This window comes from Somniosus microcephalus, chromosome 1, assembly GCF_052327205.1.
Source record: "Somniosus microcephalus isolate GS21.2 chromosome 1, FLI_Smic_1.0, whole genome shotgun sequence".
Taxonomy (NCBI): domain Eukaryota; kingdom Metazoa; phylum Chordata; class Chondrichthyes; order Squaliformes; family Somniosidae; genus Somniosus; species Somniosus microcephalus.
This window is the reverse complement of record NC_140987.1, coordinates 260,704,368-260,717,849: the sequence shown is the minus strand read 5'-3', so window position 1 is coordinate 260,717,849 and position 13,482 is coordinate 260,704,368.

The following is a 13,482-nucleotide window of genomic DNA, read 5'->3' as shown; positions in this document are numbered from 1 at the left end:
GTTAATGCCACAATTCTGCCAATACGTTTGGGGCTTTAAATGAAAGATCTGTTCCTTTCGAAAAGGTGTTGATGCAATTGGCAGGACCTGAGACAGTGCAGATACAAATATTTGCAAGAGAAAAAAAATACAAACCGCAAAGCCAGACACCCGTTGCTTGTGTCTTTATCGTTTCCAGCCTCGGCGGTATATTCTACCGAGCCTCTCCCAACACCCCCCCACCTTTTTGGCATGTATGCCTTCTTCCCCCCCCCCACCTCAGCCTCACTGCTTTGTTTGATTTATTATTGAGTCGCTGTGGAGGGAGGACTCAGATTACAGCTTTGAACTGCACAAGTACTGCTGGATCCTTGGCATGCACGCGCTTCCCCCCCCGCCACCCCCCCACCAGCACCACGCTACACAAGCCAGAGTAACTACTGCCCGTTTAAATAAAGGGGGCCCTTGTCTGCTCCGCTGGGACACCGGAAGGAATGAGCAACTCTCGTAACTTCCCAGTCTGAGGCATGCGGTATCGTATCCCAGTACTTCACGCCAGATGACTCTTTATCCATCTGGTCCTTATGGCCTCGTTTTTTTTTCCAAAGTGCATCTTAACCGAGCATGAGCTGTATTGGAAAAGCATGTAGCAGTAATCATTTTTTTTTTTGCATTGCCTTTCAGTTCCACATGTGTTCCCTGAACCCTTGGAGGTTAATGATGGCTGTGTTTTTTTTCTCTTCTCTCCTTTAAGTTTTAAATGCAGTGCAGCTGTTCCATTTTTGATGCATATGTTAAAAACGACTCCCGGAATAAGCATTTCTGCAACTATTTTTTTGCAGACACATTGGGGATGGGGTGGTGGGGGTCAGGATGGAGGTCGGTTTTAACTCCCCGACACGGCATTAACGGGCCTGAAAGACGGGTCGGAGAATTTGCCGCTCTATTGACTCTGAGGCTCAGCTCATCGCCGCCATCTTTGACATAAATAGTCCCTCCCCCCGAAAAAAATTGTAAAGTTGTTGGTATTGTTTCTCTGTGAGGATCCAACAGTGTCCTGCCAGGAGACTCCCACTGAATTTCAGTTAAAAGTATTTAGGCAATCACGATTCAGCCCCATAGAGCCTGGGCCTAAAGAACACAACTGGCGCAAATGGACAATGTCGCAGAAACAGGCCTAAGGACGGTTGGCATGGAAATGGGAAAAAAAATGGACACACTGGTGTAGTAAGCAGAGCTGGTCTGAGGTTAGGGCTGAGATTTCTTGCTGTTGACACTCAGTGCCTGGAGTGGAAAATATTCCATTCCCCAGCAATGAAATATGTCTTTGTATTTCATATTTGTGCATTAACATCACCTTTTAATGTCAGCATGTATCCTGCACAGAAACACTGCCTGTTACACAAGCCATTCTAAACACACGAAAGACAAACTTCCGAGATTCTCGGAAAACGTCTCAAAGTGCTTCACCCTGAATAAAATCCAGTCACTTTTTTGTGATCTTTTCTTTTTTATTGTGTGTCCATCAGGGTTTGGGATGTTAGTGCTAGGGGAATGGATTATTTTCCACTCCAGGCACTGAGTGTCAGCAGCAAGGCATCCCAGCCCCAGTCTCAGACGAGCTTTTCCTCCTACACCAATGCCTGTCTTTCGGATGAGACGTTAAACTGAGGCCCCGTCTGCTCTCTCAGGTGGACGTAAAAGATTCCATGGCACTATTTCAAAGAAGAGCAGGGGAGTTATCTGTGTCCTGGCCCAATATTTATCCCTCAATCACTAAAACAGATTGTCTGGTCATTATCACATTGCTGTTAGTGGGACTTTGCTGTGCGCCAATTGGTTGCCGTGTTTCCTACCTCACAACAGTGACTATACTTCAAAACATACTTCATTGGCTGTAAAGCGCTTTGTAGGAATTAAACACTAGCGGGGTTGGGGTTATTGTCTCTGGCCAGTCAGAAGCCTCTGAGCTGCTCCAGGGACCCCCGTGCGGTTTTGAAGCGCTCCCCTATTCCTGGTTCTGACCACGGGACTTATTCGGTAGCGATGTAGACAGAAAACGTGACTCATGGTTTGGGTGCAAAACAGACCAGTATTTATTGAAACAAAAGAAAGAAACAACTTAAAATGTAATCGATACAGCACTTATGCCTGGTACAGCGCTTTTGCTTAACGCAGTACAGTCAGTGTCCACTAGAGCACTCCTTGCTCAGTGCAATACTCCTTTAAATACAGTACTTTAAAAACAGCTACACAGTGTTCACCACAGCACTTCTCTGCTAGGTGCAACACCCCTTTTAATACAGTTTTAAATACAGTACTTTAAAAACAGCTACACAGTGTTCACCACAGCACTTCTCTGCTTGGTGCAACACCCCTTTTAATACAGTTTTAAATACAGAACTCAGTGTTCACTATAGCACTTTTCTGCTAGTGCAACACCGTCTTACTTAAATGGGGGGGAGAAACGGACACAACGAGGGAAAGTCGACTAAAATCACAGTTCTAACAAAATTCCCACTTAATTCCCACCCCTATACCTATCCTATGTTGCCTTGTAAAGGGGCCAGAAAAACATATGCTCACCAATGAAAATGCCTTCCCCGTGCCCTGCGATCTTTGATCTTCACTGCCCCGAAGTAAAAACACCCCAGTATTTTAAAAGTAAACTGCTGGTGTTTCACTTCTTCAGGCAGACTCCCACATTGTAGAGGGCACAGAGGCGAGGCCAGAGAGAGAGAGATGGCTTCTGAGAAGCTGTCTTTTATGCCCCAATTAGGGCCCGCCCAAATCCGGATGTATCTGGGCTAAACAAAAGGGATCCAACTGCCCCCATTGTCTGTAATGGGTTTGATGAATTATCCATTCGTTTAAGCTGTTTTTCTTTTCAGTTTAAATGTGCCCTCGTTGTCTGTGAATGGGCTTTGAATGAAACTGCCTTGGTTTGAAAAAAAAGCATGTCTCCTTGATTGCTTGAGTAAATAGCCTTGAAGGTATTGTAAACAGAAAGTCATTGTCCTGTGGTCAACTGAAACCGCAGCCTCAAGTGGTTACTCCTTTGTGTCAGTTTCTGTAAACACATCAATTGTCTGTTGCAGGGAGGGGAACTCCCCTTTGATTGGCAGATTGACTGCTCCATTGAACCTTTTTTTTTCACAGACAGCAGGCTGCCTTTTCAAGTCCTTTATCTTCTGCCATGCGGTCTGATGGCCATTTTGATCCCTGGATTTTAAAGGTATATTACCCCAGGTATCTTTTAATCAAAATTAATCTTCAGAACTGTAGGAAATCTCGAAATTATTGTGAAATCCCTACAGCTTTGGGACGTCCTGAACATCATAAAAGGTGCTATAGAAATGCAAGTCTTTCTTTATTGTTGTTTTCCATTTCCATGCCAACCATTCTTAGGCCTGTTTCAGCGGCATTGTCAATTAGCGGCAGTTGTGCTCTGTAGGCCCATGCTCTAGGGACTGAATCATGATTACCCAAACACATTGAACTCAGTGGACGGAAGAGTCTGGAATGAATCTGTACCCTGCTCCAATTGGTGGAAAGCCAAAAATCTGAACCCAGTTCCCGATCACGGTTGTTATGTAGGCCAATGCAGCAGCCACTTTGCACACAGCAAGATCCCAGGAACAGCAATTCTGTGACTGAAGCACGTGCCAGCTGTTCATGCATTGGGTTGAAAGATTAGCCAGATAGATAGATTGGACCCAGACTTCTGTCAACGCTCTACTATTGTGACCAGTTGCCAAATTTGTGCAAGAGCAGGCCGTATGACTGTAAACATGTTCCCTGTCCCTGTGACAGATCACTTGGCCTCTGTTTAGTGGCTCCCTCTGATAGTATGACTAAGCTCAGCGGCGCATTTGGCAGGAATTTTGAGGAGCAACCTATGTCTTTCCATCCACTGTTTGCCACAGCTCATCGCTGCTACCCCCCGGGAAAATAAAATATACTTTTTAAAAATTGTAATTCATTTTACAATGAAGAGTCTTGCGCTACTAGCTGTAATAGTTAATTGCAGTATTTTCCTTCTCCTTTCCTCAACCAAGACGTTATAGTAATGAAACTGTGTTTCATGAATTTATGCCGCATTGTAAACAAGGCAAGATAGGGGCTGCACTGCCAAGTCTTTTTGTAAATGTGAAAGACAAGTTTATGCGTAAGCTGATGATTAGCACACAGAACTTTTGTAAGCTTTCGGCTGGTTACGGATCCTTCAGCCAGCTGGCAAATTGGACAGAGAGCAGTGTTGCATCACCCCATGAAAGTGGCCCTCAGTTTGCCCTGTCTCTCCCCTCCCCCACACTCGTCCCCTCCCCCGCCCCTACCTCCCTTTCCTCTTCAGTCTAGAAAAGGATCAGAGACATGTTGTTTCCAGATGTGGGAATCAAGTGCCCTGTGAATTGCTTCCTGTCCTGCCTCAAGAGCTGGAGGATGAAATTACACAAGACTTTCTATATAAAACCTTGCTTGACGTACTAATTGAATGGCAATTTTATCATTTAGGCGGCGACACTGCAGTTTATGCCAGGCTGGAAGTGGAAATTGGCAAGCACAGTGTGGCAATTGATTTTTATTTTCTTTGGGAAAAATGATTGGCTGTTTGTACGGTTCCGCTGCCATAATAAACAACGCTGCAGGTATTGCTAATAGTAACCTTTCCAGGTAAGGATTTAAGGGCAGATCTTGAATGAACTATGTAGCTCCATCACTCACTGTCTCGAAGTTTGAATTGGGAATTTTAAGCAGTGGTCCTCACACTCAACCTGCACCTACGCCCACCCCAGCCCAACATTCTCACTCTCTCATACAACACCTACATAGAATCATGGAATCATAGAATGGTTACAGCATGATAGAAGGCTATTCGGCCCATCGAGCCTGTGCCGGCTCTCTGCAAGAGCACCTCAGCTAGTCCCACTCCCCCGCCCTTTCCCCGGAGCCCTGCCAATTTCATTCCTTCTATTACTTATCTGATCCCTTTTGAAAGCCGTGATTGAATCTGCCTCCACCACCCTTTCAGGCAGTGCATTTCCGATCCTAACCACTCGCTGCGTAAAAAAGACTTTTCTTATGTCACCTTTGGTTCTTTTGCCAATCACCTTAAATCTGTGTCCTCTGGTTCTTGACCCTTCTGCCAATGGGAACAGTTTCTCTCTATCTACTCTGTCCAGACCCCTCATGATTTTGAACACCTCTATCAAATCTCCTCTATATCTTCTCTGCTCCAAGGAGAACAACCCCAGCTTCTCCAGTCTATCAACGTAACTAAAGTCCCCATCCCTCGAATCATTCTCGTAAATCTTTTCTGCACCCTCTCTAAAGCCTTCACATCCTTCCTAAAGTGTGGTGTCCAGAATTGGACACAGTACTTCAGTTGGGGCCGAACCAGTGTTTTATACAGGTTCATCATAATTTCCACACTTTTGTACTCTATACCTCTATTTATGAAGCCCAGGATTCCGTAAGCTTTTTTAACTGATTTCTCAACCTGCTCTGCCACTTTCATCGATTTGTGCACACATACCCCCAGGTCTCTCTGTTAGTGCACCCCCTTCAGGATTGTACCATTTAGTTTATATGTCCTCTCCTCATTCTTTCTACGAAAATGTATCACTTCACACTTTTCTGCGGTAAATTTCATCTGCCACGTGTCCGCCCATTTCACCAGCCTGTCTATGTCTTCCTGAAGCCTATCACTCTCCTCCTCACTGTTCACTATACTTCCAAGTTTTGTGTCATCTGCAAATTTTGAAATTGTGCCCTGTACACCCACATCCAATTAATATATATCAAGAAAAGAAGTGGTCCAAGAACTGACCCCTGGGGAACACCACTGTATACCTTCCTCCAGTCTGAAAAACAACCATTCACCATTACTCTCTGTTTCCTATCACTTAGCCAATTCCGTATCCATGCTGCCACTGTCCCTTTTATTCCATGGGCTTCAACTTTGTTGGCAAGCCTATTGTGTGACACTTCGTTGGACACCTTTTGGAAGACCATGTACACCACATCAACCGCATTACCCTCATCGACCCTCTCTGTTAGCTCATCAAAGAACTCAATCAAGTTAGCCAAATATGATTTGCCTTTAACAAATCAGTGCTGGCTTTCCTTAATTAATCCACACTTATCCAAGTGACTGTTAATTTTGTCCCTGATTTCTGTTTCTAAAATTTTCTCCGCTACCGAGGTCAAACTGACTGGTCTGTAGTTGCTGGGTTTATCTTTACACCCTTTTTTGAACAAGGGTGTAACATTTGCAATTCCCCAGTCCTCTGGCACCACCCCTGTATCTAAGGAGGATTGGAATATTATGGCCAGTACCTCCACGATTTCCTCCCTCAATTCCCTCAGCATCCTAGGATGCATCCCATCTGCTCCTGGTGACTTATCTACTTTAAGTACAGCCAGCCTTTTTAATACCTCCTCTTTATCAATTTTTATCCTATAAAGTATCTCGACTACCTCCTCCTTTACTATGTCTATGGCAGCATCCTATTCCTTGGCGAAGACAGATGCAAAGTACTCATTTAGCACCTCAGCCATGCCCTCTGCCTCCATGCGTAGGTCTCCTTTTCGGTCCCTGATCGGCCCCACCCCTCCTCTTACTACCCATTTACTATTTATATGCCTATAGAAGACCTTTGGATTACCTTTTACGTTGGCTGCCATTCTATTCTCATACCCTCTCTTTGCCCCATTTATTTTCTTTTTCACTTCTCCTCTGACCTTTCTATATTTAGCCTGATTCTCAGATGTACTTGCAGCCTGACATCTGTTATACACGCTCTTTTTCTGCTTCATCATATTCTCTATCTGTTTCGTCACCCAGGGAGCCCTGACTTTATTTGCCCTGCCTTTCCCCCTAGTGCAAATGTATCTCAACTGTACCTGAACTATTTCCTCTTACTATTTCACTGAAATTGGCCTTCCCCCAGTTAAACATTTTTACCATAGATTGCTCCTGTCCTTTTCCATAGCTAATCTAAACCTTATGATACTATGATCACTGTTTCCTAAATGTTCACCTACTGTCACTTGCTCCAGTTGACCTACCTCATTCCCAAGAACCAAATCCAGCAATGCCTTCTCCCTCGTCGGGCCGGAGGCATACCGATCAATAAAGTTCTCCTGAACACACTTCAGAAATTCTTCCCCTTCTCTGCCCTTAACACTATTATGATCCTAGTCTATATTAGGATAGTTGAAGTCCCCCATTATCACTACTCTATAGTTCTTGCACCTCTCTGTAATTTCTCTGCAAATTTGCTCCTCCATATCTTTCCCACTATTTAGTGGTCTATAGAGTATACCTAGTAGTGTAATGGCACCTCTATTATTTCTTAACTCTAATCATATAGATTCTGTCCTTGACCCCTCCAGGACATCCTCTCTCTCCAGCACTGTAACATTCTCCTTGACCAATACTGCCACACCACCTCCTATCTTTCCTTCCCTATCTTTCCTGAACACTTTATAGCCAGGAATATTTAATACCCAATCCTGCCCTTTTTTCAGCCAGGTCTCAGTTATCCACAACATTGTAGCGGTACCACCAGGTATCCCTTACCTATTATACATAATTCCCTTTAACTATGTTTGTACATACAGTTTACCTGTACGGGGCGTTGCCCCTTTAAGGACGCGAGCCGGCCCAGCTCGGCCTCCCGCTCCCGCGACGGCTTCCGGCCCGGTTCGGCCTCCCGCTCCCGCGATGGCCGCCGGCCCGTTTCGGCCTCTCACTCCTGCGATGGCCGCCGGCCCGGTTCGGCCTCCCGCTCCCGACTTCGGCCGCAACGGCCAGCTGCAGTGCCGGGTGCCGGGTAAACACGCTGACGTCATCATGCACATCACGTGACCGCCCTAAGCGCGGGCAAACGTGATGACGTCACAACGCAAGTCACGTGATGCCCCAAGCGCGGGAAACGCGAGCAACGCGATGACGTCACGACGCAAACGCGATGACGTCATCGCACAAACCTCCGGACTGCCTAGTCAGTCCTCGTGGCGTCCCCACTGGGGAAAGACCTGTTCCACGGCTCTCCTGCATCAATCTACGCTGTTTGTTGTATTTCGTCAAATCCTTCATTAAAGACTTATTGGATTGTTTCTCCTGAGTCGATCTCAGTGATTTGATTAGGAATACACCTATTCCTACATTGGTGACCCCGTATCCGTGAACGTTTTTCGTGGAAGAAACGCACAGCCTGAACCTCGTCTTCACAGAAGACGACCGACCTGCACAGCCGAATTCGTCCAACACCTACATTGGTGACCCTGTCTCCGTGAACGTTTTTCACGGAAGCAGCGCATCGCCTGAACCCCGTCTCTGTGAACGCTTTCGCAGAAGAGCACGGCGAACAACAACCGACAAACAACAACCGACGAATAACAACTGACGAACACCAATTCCTACATTGGCGACCCCGTCTTTGCAAACGTATTCGCAAAGGAAGCGCAGCCTGGAGGTGATCCTGTTTTTCACGAACGTAACGCAGCCAGACCCCGATTTTTGTGAACGATTTTCACAAAAGAAGCGCGCCATGGAAGCATCAGCCGTTTTGCTGTCGCTACCACAATTCAGGGTGCAGAAACTGCCCTCGTGCTTTATACAGGTAGAAGCCCCGTTCGCCGAAAACGTCGATGCGGCGCAGACCACGCACCTGCTTACGGTCTCCGTATTCGACATTTCTACCGCCACATGGATCGTCCGCCTCCATGACATCTCCCAACGCAACAGCAAGTATGAATCCCTCCAAGCGCGGGTTCCGCAGGTTTTCGGGCCCACAAGATCGGAGCGCGCCCCCGCGGAGATGCCACGAGGACTCGCTCCTCACGAACCACGAGGACGCACTCCTCGCGACCCACAAGGACCCATCCCTCGCAAACCACGAGGACCCATCCCTCGTGAAACATGAAGACTCATTCCCCGCCGACGACACACCAGCCCGTCAGTCTGCTGGATGTGTTTTCTACCACTCTTTTCGGTGCGAAAGCGAAGCGTTGCCGCCCTCCCGGCAGTTTTCTACTTAAATCAACAACAACTCGAAGCGTTGCCGCCCTCCCGGCAGTGTTCCCCCTAAAGCAACAACAACTCAAAGCGTTACCGCCCTCGCTACAGTTTTCCCCTCGACAAAAGCAACCATCTACTGACGCTGCGACCATCGACGACGGGTCCAACGGGCATTCCGTGGCCGCGATCGGCTACGCAAAAGTTGCTGTCTTCACCGATCACTGATCAACGCAGCAACGGTTCACTCTTTTTTGTGTTACCGTTTTAGCACTACGGCATGCACCGTTCGTGCGTTCCAGACGGCTGAAGAGTTCGCTCACCTGTCGGCGAGTTCACGGAACTCGCCCACCAAGTCCTCCTGGATCACCCGTTCGGCGTTCCTACAGATTTCGTCAGACTGGGGACTTTTTCCAACATCAACAGAGCCATGGTCCGCGTATGCCCAACCTGCCAGTCAGCTGTTTCACCCCGGCGCCCGCTTTGAACCACGGGCTGCAGAGGTCACACGTCGCCACGGTCTTTCGCATGGCTGAATGCATTTTGTTCGCCATGACACCACGATCCTTTGCATGGCTGGATACATTTTATCCACCACGAGGCACGCAAGGATCCGCTCATGACCAGCAACTTTTGACCTCGCCCGCCAAGTCCGGACAGCACGGCCGCCGGGACCTTCGGACATCCATCGTTGTTACGGCAGGCCAAGCACGATCGCCCACCAGACCACCAGCCACCCAGCAGTCTCCGTCTCGAGACTGCATGGAAGATAGGAGCAGGAGTAGGCCATTCGGCCCTTCGAGCCTGCTCCGCAGGAGTCGTTCAGGCAGGCTCGTCAGACTACCTCATCTTTTGTCGTTCATTAAAGCGAATTCTGGGGGGCCGCATGTAGCGGTACCACCGAGTGTCCCTTACCTATTATACATAATTCCCTTTAACTATGTTTGTACATACAGTTTACCTGTATGGGGCGTTGCCCCTTTAAGGACGCGAGCCGGCCCAGCTCGGCCTCCCGCTCCCGCGACGGCCACCGGCCCGGTTCGGCCTCCCGCTCCCACGCCAGCCGCCGGCCCGTTTCGGCCTCTCGCTCCCGCGATGGCCGCCGGCCCGGTTCGGCCTCCCGCTCCTGACTTCGGCTGCAACGGCCAGCTGCAGTGCCGGGTGCCGGGCAAACACGCTGGCGTCATCACGCACATCACGGGCAAACGCGATGGCGTCATGACGCAAGTCACCTGACGCCCCAAGCGCGGGAAACGCGAGCAACGCGATGACGTCACGACGCAAGCGCGATGACATCATCGCACAAACCTCTGGACTGCCTAGTCAGTCCTCGTGGCGTCCCCACTGAGGAAAGACCTGTTCCACGGCTCTCCTGCATCGATCTACGTTGTTTGTTGTATTTCGTCAAATCCTTCATTAAAGACTTATTGGATTGTTTCTCCTGAGTTGATCTCAGTGATTTGGTTAGGAATACACCTATTCCTACAACATCATATTCCCATGCGTCTGTTTGTGCCTGTAGCTCACTTACCTTGTTTACTACGCTTTGTGCGTTCAAATACATGCACTGTAAACCTATCTTAGACCTTCTTGTATTCTCTCTTAGTTTGACCGCACCTAATACCTTACTATTTCTTACTTTAGTGCTCTCTGCCTCCCCCAATCCTTTGAGCACTTTATTTCCCCTTTCTAATGTTACATCCTGGTGCCCATCCCCCTGCCAAATTATTTTAAACCCTCCCCAACAGCACTGGGAAACCTCCCTGCGACGATATTGGTTCCGGCCCCATTGAGGTGCAATCCGTCTGGCCTGTACAGTTCCCACCGCCCCCCCCAGAACTGGTCCCAATGCCCCAGGAATCTAAAGCCCTCTCTCCTGAACCTTTCTCCAGCCACACATTCATCTGCGCTATCCTCCTATTCCTATACTCACTAGCACGTGGCACCGGGAGTAATCCGGAGATTACTACCTTTTAGGTCCTGCTTTTTAATCTCTTTCCTAGCTCCCTGAAATTTCCCTGCAGGACCTCATCCCTCTTTCTAACTATGTCGTTGGCACCGATATGGACCACGACATCTGGCTGTTCACCCTCCTCCCTCTGAGTGTGCTGCAGCCGCTCAGTGACATCCTTAACCCTGGCACCAGGGAGGCAGCATACCATCCTGGAGTCACGTCTGTGGCCGCAGAAACACCTGTCTGCTCCCCTAACTATTGAATCCCCTACCACTATTGCTTTCCCACTCTTCTTCCTTCCCCCCTGTACAGTTGAGCCACCCGTGGTGCAGCAGACGTAGCTCTGGCTGTACTCCCCAGAGGAACCATCGCCCTCACCAGTACTCAGAACCGCATACTGGTTGGAGAGCGAGATGCATTCAGGGGACTCCTGCACTACCTGCCTGGTCCTCCTCTTCTGTCTGGTGGTCACTCATTCCCTTTCTGCTTTCACACTCTTTATCTGCGGGGTGACCACTTCCTGAAATGTGCTATCCACGAAGCTCTCAGCCTCATGGATGCACCACAGTGACGCCAGCTGCTGATCAAGCTCCAAAACCCAGAGCTCGAGCTCCTCCAGCTGATGACACTTCCTGCGTATGTGGTTGTCTGGCAGGAAATTTGGCTTCCGGACAGGCAATGCCATGATTTTAAAATTCATGTTTTCAAATCTCTCCATGACCTTGCCCCTCCCTATCTCTGTAACCTCCTCCAGCCCTACAACCCTCCGAGATCTCTGCAGTCCTCCAATTCGGGCCTCTTGCGCATCCCCGATTTTCTTCGCTCCACCATTGGCGGCTGTGGCTTCAGCTGCCCAGGCCCCAAGCTCATGAATTCCCTCCCTAAACCTCTCCACCTCTCTTTCTCCTCCTTTAAGACGCTCCTTGAAACTTACCTCTTTGACCAAACTTTTGGTCACCTGTCTGAATATCTCCTTCTATGGCTCGGTGTCAAATTATGTCTGATAACTTTCCTGTGCAGTGCCTTGGGACGTTTCACGATGTTAAAGGCGCGATATAAATGCAAGTTGTTGTTGTAAATGAGTAAGGCTTTATAAACAGAGGCACAGAGCACAAAAGCAAGGACGTTATGCTGAACCTTTATAAATCACTGGTTAGTTCTCAGCTGCAGTACTGTGTCCAATTCTGGGCACCACACTTTAGGAAGGATGTCAAGGCCTTGGAGAGAGGGCAGAGGAGATTTACCAGAATTATACCAGGGATGAGGGACTTCAGTTACATGGAGAAACTAGAGAAGTTGGGGTTGTACTCTTTAGAGCAGAGAAGGTTAAGAGGAGATTTAATAATGGTGTTCAAAATCATGAAGGGCTTTGATAGGGTAGATATGGAGAAACTGGTTGCAGTGGTAGGAGGGACGGTAACCAGAGGACACAGATTTAAGATAATTGGCAAAAAAGCCAGGGGGGAGATTAGGAGAATTTCCTTTACGCAGTTGTTATGATCTGGAATGCACTGCCTGAAAGGGCGGTGGAAACAGATTCAATAGTAACTTTCAAAAGGGAACTGGGGAAATACTTGAAAGGGAAACATTTGCAGAGCTTTGGGGGAGAGAGCTCTTTCAAAGAACCGGCACAGGCACAATAGGCTGAATGGCCTTCTTCTGTGCTGTATTGTTCTATGAATATGATGCAGAATTCTCAACTGCCTGATTGTTAGAGTTATTGGAGCACTAATTGTCGGGTATTTACCCATCTTATCTCCCAGAAAACAATACAAAAGCAAAATACTGCGGATGCGGAAAATCAGAAATAAAAACAGAAAATGCTGGAAGTACTCAGCAGGTTAGGCAGCATCTGTGGAGAGAGAAACAGAGTTAATGTTTCAGGTCGATGATAATAATGCTCAATTTAACACTTTTATTGCACTGATGTTAATTTTCTGCTGATTAGTGCCATGGGACATTACATCGTTTATCCAGGGCTTGTAAATGAAGGGGTAAACCCATCACAACAGTGATTACACGGCAAAGTACTTCAGAGGCTGTAAAGTGCCTTGGGATGTCCTGAGGTTGTGAAAGGCGCTATATAAATGCAGGTACTTTCTTCTTTTCTTTCTGATCCCATGGGTTTGTCTCTAGTCCTCCTGTGGTGTGCTCGGTGGATTTTTTGGTGCAGAATTTTGCCTGTTGGATTGACCTCCAGCTGGCCCATGGTTACTTGTTCTTCTGCTTTCGATGTTGGAGTTGGCTGCCCTCTCTGACAGATTTGTTCGTTGGTTCCTCAATCTTGAGGGTTCCACCTGTTATCTTCTTCCATCCTCCAATAGACCCTTGTTTCATTCTCTGGGTAGGCGATATTCAGTCGGCCCCTCATGTCTGGCTGCTTCCTCTGTTTCCACTTCAGGAACCTGTTACCCAGCTGGTTGATTTGGGTACCCTAATGCTCCATTCTGAGGAGCTATCTGTTAGATCCGTGGTTCAGTGGATAAATAATCACACGGATGCTGTACATTAACAAATAACAGGT